Genomic DNA, 6,648 nt, shown 5'->3' with positions numbered 1-6,648 from the left:
GAACTCATGCGGAAGTGGCTCAAGCTTCTTAGTGCAGAGCTTTACTTCGCTGTGCCACCAGGGAGGGCCACAATGTATTATTTTATACTCTAAGTTGATAGATCTACAATTCATTTTTCTTGCAATGCCTCTGTAAAAAATTAAGATTTAAAAATTAGAAAGTTTTGCATATTTCTAGAGTAACAAGAAATCATATAAAATATATTCTTTATTTTACATGTAATTATCTTTAGCAGTACATTTTCTATGACTATATAATAGCAAATGATTAGTGTCAGATCAACTAATCTATTTTTGCCATTTTGCACATAAAGAAATAGAAATCCAGAGAGTTTTAATTAGTTATCCAATGTCACATTAATAAGGTGCCATCTCTATTGTCTCATTACACTTATACCTGCAGCCATAGGGAATTTCAGTGCTTGCTAAGGTGTTTGATTTCCTGAATCATCACATAAAATAACTCTGCCAATCAAACAGAATCACTGCCATTGCACTAATATGAGCAAGAAATAGCACACACAATTAAAGAGTTCTAGCATGACCTATGATTCAATCATGACAATCTAAATAGACAACTAGCAAGATCAACTGTATTGTGGCCATGTAAATTTAGACAATAGTTACATAAATTCCAACTTGTCCTACTTAGCTTGTTCAGCAGAACCATTGAAGAAATAACAAAAACTGAATATACTTATTATTGTTTACAGCATTGATTTTTTAAAATTTTTGTTGCATTTCTTTAGTGAACATGGACAAAATTATGATTATGAATTAGAAAAATGAGCCTATAATTCTTACATGAATTTTGATTTGTATCATATCCCAAACCTGATACAAATATATACCATGCACCATGCTCAAATATATGTACTATAAATTCATGACATCAAAATGAAGAAATAAAGAGTCAGAAAGATTAGTATGACATTTTTACATTTTTATTGCACTATGATTACTAAAACTTTATATATTCTATATAACATTATGGTAACTAGATAAATTCAAACTTCAAACAGCTACATTGTATTAAAAAATAATACCTTTAGGGCCCTCCCTGATGGCGCAGCTGGTTGGAGCGTTGCACTGCGAAGCTATGCCAAGCATTAGTGACTTCACCTCCCAGGCCCGGATGTGATCCACATAGTGCAACAGATCTCTTCTGCTCACCCCCTCAGCGGTGTATTTTGTGGATCTGCCTGTTCTGCTCCCCACTCTGTCTTTGGTGAATCCTCTTGCAGCCTCTGCATCTCTGACTGTACCCCATTTCCATATGCATAAGTAAATAAATCTTTAAAGAAATAATACCTTTAATAATAATGCTTCTGCTTTAATCAATAGATTGGTGAATGTCATAATAGCAATCTTGTGGATTCAGTCGAGACTAATAAGTGGTGAATATGGGGAGTGGATAAGTGCTCTGAGATAAGAACGACATGTGACTTCAAAAAATAGGAAGTACATTAGATATTATGAAGAATGTGAAAATTGAAATGATGAGATTGAACTAAGAATACATGTGGCCCTCCCTGGTGGCGCAGCAGGTTAAAGCCAGCACTAAGAAACTAAAGCCACTTCCGCATGAGTTCGATCCCCGCCTGCCCCAGAGGTGGCCACATGGCACGGCAGACCTCTCCTGACCCGCCTGCTGCTCCCCTCAGCAGTGTACTTCATCGATCTGCCTGTTCTGCCCCCAGCTCTGTCTCTGGTGAATCCTCTCACCCTCCACATCTCTGGCCTGTACCCCAGTTCTTTATGAATAAATAAATAAATCTTTAAAAAAAAAGAATACATGTAATATGTAATATGGGAAAAAGGGATATGTAAAATGCATACCATTCTTTGTTACCATGAAGATATAGGTTTGAATTTTTTGTGTCATTTGCAATCATTTTTCATTGATAATGTTTAGCCTGATAGTCTTAAGTGAATTTGAATTTTAATTCTTCTATCAAAATGATGAGAGTCCACTTCATTAGCCCATGTTTCTGAATTTCAATTTTTCTAAGAATTGCACTGTATACCCCAAGCTGCTTTGAAATTTGTATACTCCACTCATTTAAATGACACCTTTTCTCAAAGTAGCATGGCATTAGCAATGGAAAGGATTTGACAGTGTTTTATTTATTGCAAGATGTTTATAATTATTTTCAAAATGTAGTTGGAATTTTTCTAAGTCATATATTAACCTAAATAAATCTGGATAGTAAATTATTTCTTAAACTTCTTTCCTCCCACAAAAAAAAAAATAATGCTACTTATGGGAATATATTAATCTGACTCAATCAGAAAACACTTGTAGTGTTAATGAAAAAAACTGACTATCCCTAGATTAAACATAGAAAATTGAATTGCTTCATGATCTGAGAGTAATATCATGCCAAACATGATATGAATATTGCTGGTAAATGTTGTTTTCCAATAATGTTGCAAAACACTTTAAATGCATTTGTGATTTGAAAATGAATAAGTCTTTTGGCCTATAGAAATAAAATAATCCCTGAAGACATGGCTCCAAAATTTCAATTTTCCTTCATATTGTTGTGTAATTAAGACTATAATTAGCCATTTTAATATGATAAATTTCATCTTGATTTTGTACTTCATTTTAATAACTTTGATATTTCAAGAGCTGCATTTGATTTTATGATAATTTTGTTTGAGACATGTTATTACCTTGAGATTTCCTCAAGCTTCATTTGCAAATAGTCTCAGATATTGCAAATGTTTTCTTGAGCACAGATATATTCATTTTTAATTATTTTACATTTTTATCTTTTGCCACATTTTCCAATATATTCCAGTATATTTTCTTGCTATTTTTGAGTAAATTTAAATTATGAACAACAATTCCTGCTTACTTGTTTTTGTTTTTTTTTTTTTTACTTTTCCCCACCACTATTTCTTACTCCTTTTGCTTCTCCCTCCTTCTTCATCTCAAAATTTTTGTGGTGTTTATTGATATTCACTAGAAAATTTTAACCATTTTACTCTACAGAAACTTTCCTATGTAATGTCCAATATGTGATTTATATCATTGTGACTTGCTTTACTACACATAAGTCTCTCAAAAATCCTCCATTTAATTGAAACTTGTTGCACTTCCTCTTACCTTTTGGTTCACTAGTATTCCATAGAAGTACAAATATATTGAAAGACAGAAGTAGTAAATAAACAAATTATCACAAATAAAAGCATCTAAAATAAGCAAAAAAAAAAATGTGTTTGCACAATTCTTGTGCCTTATGTTATTATCATCAATGTCTCTTCTCCACATGGAAATGTTAACATGAGCACAGATTCTGCTGCTAAGAATGTCTAGTGGTGGGCCCTCCCTGGTGGCCCAACAGATTAGAACACAGCACTGCAAGATGGCCACAGCGGCTTCAGTGTGAGTTCGATCCCTGGCCCTGGAGGTGACCCACATGGCATGACAGACCTCTCCTGACCCACCCACTGCTCCCCTCAGCAGTGTACTTTGTTGATCTGCCTGTTTTACTCCCTTCTCTGTCCTGGTGAAGCCTCTCACTGCCCCTGCACCTCTGACATGTACCCTAGTTCAGTATGAACAAATAAGTAAATCTTTTTAAAAAAAGTTTAGTACATATTTAAAGTGTTTTTTGTTTGTTTGTTTTAGTCAAGAACATAGTTATCCCTGTGTCAAGTTGTCATTAGTTCTGCTACCTTCCCTTTACTGGACACTCTCCCAACTCCGTCATTTTGTTATCTAGTTAAGATCTTAAATTCTGCTGTTAAAATGTGTAAGACTTGGCCCTCCCTGGTGGCGCAGCGGGTTAAAGCACAGCACTGAGAAGCTAAAGCCACTCCTGCATGAGTTCGATTCCCGCCTGCCCCGGAGGTGACCACATGGTGTGGCAGACCTCTCCTGGCCCGCCCGCTGCTCCCCTCAGCAGTGTACTTTGTCGATCTGCCTGTTCTGCTCCCCACTCTGTCTCTGGTGAAGCCTCTCACCGCCCCTGAGCCTCTGGCCTGTACCCCAGTTCTGTATGCACAAATAAATAAATCTTTAAAAAAAAAAAGCAACATGATTAAAAAAAAAATGTGTAAGACTTACTGACAATATAAGAGTTGTGTGTAGAGAGGGAAACAGGTAACAGCAGAGTTACTCAACATTTATCAAAACATTTTTGAAAGATCACATGTATCAAAATATGTTTGATGGATCACAGTTTTATGAATAAATTCTATATAATATGCATGCATATATATTATATATACACAGATATACCTATATATCTATATATATGTATGTATATGTATGCATATGTATGTATATATCTATATATGTATATATACATGTATATATATGTGTGTGTGTGTATGTATATATGTGTATGTGTATATATAGTTTACCCAAATGTGTTAAATCATTTTTTGACACACAAGTTAATTCCACATTCACCTCTGTTCACTCCAGAGATATTTACTATTGATATTTCCTGTAAAAGGACAGATGCTGTCTTTGGTATAACAGCTATTGAGGCACATATTCCAGTAGAACATTATTCTTTGCTCTGAATTTAGGGCATCTTCTGATTTCCTGTAGCTCTCACACTGTGTACCATGCAGTTGTCACTTAATATCTCCATCTCCCTTTGTGTGTTCCATACAATATCACTTCCTTTACTTAAACAGTGTCAGTTACTGAAGGGTGATGATCTTATTTTATACACGGTACTTATTTATATCTGATTGTAAGGGTGCTGGGGTTCAGGTAGCCTAAAATTATACAATATGCTTTATATGTGACTTCTAATGAATGTGCAGTGTCCTTCTGTTTTATAGTCCAATGCACTGTTTGGGTTAACTGCCTTACTTCTCATTGAAAATGGATATGAATCAATTCCAGGAGAATTACTTTATTTTTATTTAATAAAAATGACGACAATACTTCAATATCCAGTTTTCCAATTGCATATATTTGAGACTATTTTCATATTACATTGAAGATACTTTTAAAATATAAACATTGATTCAAGGATGATAGAGCCTCTAGAGAAAAAAAAATACACTTTTGTTTAATATATATTTGCATGATTTTATTTCCATAATCATTTTAATTATATAAATTTTAACTTAAATTTATTTTTAATTCACATAATAATTTAATTAGTAATTTTAACTTAGTATCTACTATATGGTAAAAAAAAAGCATACAAGGTGAAATCTTGTGGGACTGATTTGTATTCTGTAATAATTAGTGATATCAAACTATTTTTATATACATGTTGATCATTTTACTGTCTTTGGAAAAATATTCAGATCCTTTGTTAATTTTTAAAAATTGGGTTACTTGCTCCTTTTGTTATCGCATGAGTTTCTTACATATTTGGAACAATTGCATTTTACTAAATATATTATAATTATTTTTCCACCATTTTCTAAAATATATTTTCATTTTGCTAATTGCTTTGTTTGTTCTGATACACTTTGGGTTTAATGCAGTTCAACTTGTTTACTTTTGATCTTGTACCTGTGATTTTGGTGTAAAATCTAAAAAAAACAATGCCAAAGCCAGTATCAATGAAATTTTCCAATGTTTATTTCTTGTTGCATTATATATATATACATACACACACACACACACATATGTATGTATGTATATAATATGTGTGTATGTATATATGTATATGTATATGTATGTATTTATATATAGCAGTACATATTGAAGGCAGCACATATTTCTCTTGTAATGCTTTATTTAATGCACATATAATTGTGGGGATTTTTCCCACAATTATAAACTCAATGACTTACACTTTTTTTTGTTTTTACTTTTCAATCATGTTGCATAATTTATTTCCCCCAACTTAACAAGACTGAAAAGGAAAGAAAATTTGTAAGCCATTGAGTTTATAATTGTGAAAAAAATAGAATCCCTCAAAAAAATATTTTGAGTCTAAGAACAGCTAAATAAAACATTACAATAAAATATGTACCACCTTAAATACATGGAAAGCATATCTGGTCAGTATTGGAGAAATTAGGGAAGTATTTTAGGGAAATATGGGCAAAAATTAGCCTAAAAAATCAAGATAAGTGATAGGTAAGGTGTTTCAAGAAAAAAAAATACAAGGAAGTATGAACTAAAGATATTAAAAAGATGTCTATTACTGATTGAGCCGATATGAATCCATACATTCCCTCTTAAACACATCTTAATATGAATCCGTACATTCCATATTAAACACCTTAAAAGGATGGAACTTTGCTAAGAACCGCACAGGACTTATTAGACATCATCAATCAACAAACAAATAAATCAACAAACAAGATAAAATAAGTTGAACATGTTATGTGATGTACATAAGAATATGGACATTTCTAATTTTATTAGGGTGGTTTCATTTAATATATATATATTGATTTAAGATTTATTTATTTATGCATACAGGAGCTGGGGTATAAGACAAAAATGTGAGGATGAGAGGATGAGACAGAGTGGGGAAGAGTACAGGCAGGTTTACTGAAATACACTGCTATGGGGAGCAGTGGGTGAGACAGGAGCGGTCTGCTGTGCCATGTAGGTCACCTCCCTGGCTGAAAATCAAACTTATGCTGCAGTGGCTGCGGATAGCTTCCTAGCTGTACTTTAACCCCTGGTGCTACCAGGGAGTCCCAGCT

This window comes from Condylura cristata, unplaced genomic scaffold, assembly GCF_000260355.1.
Source record: "Condylura cristata isolate star-nosed mole 26May11 unplaced genomic scaffold, ConCri1.0 scaffold00009, whole genome shotgun sequence".
Taxonomy (NCBI): domain Eukaryota; kingdom Metazoa; phylum Chordata; class Mammalia; order Eulipotyphla; family Talpidae; genus Condylura; species Condylura cristata.
This window is presented reverse-complemented; position numbering follows the sequence as displayed.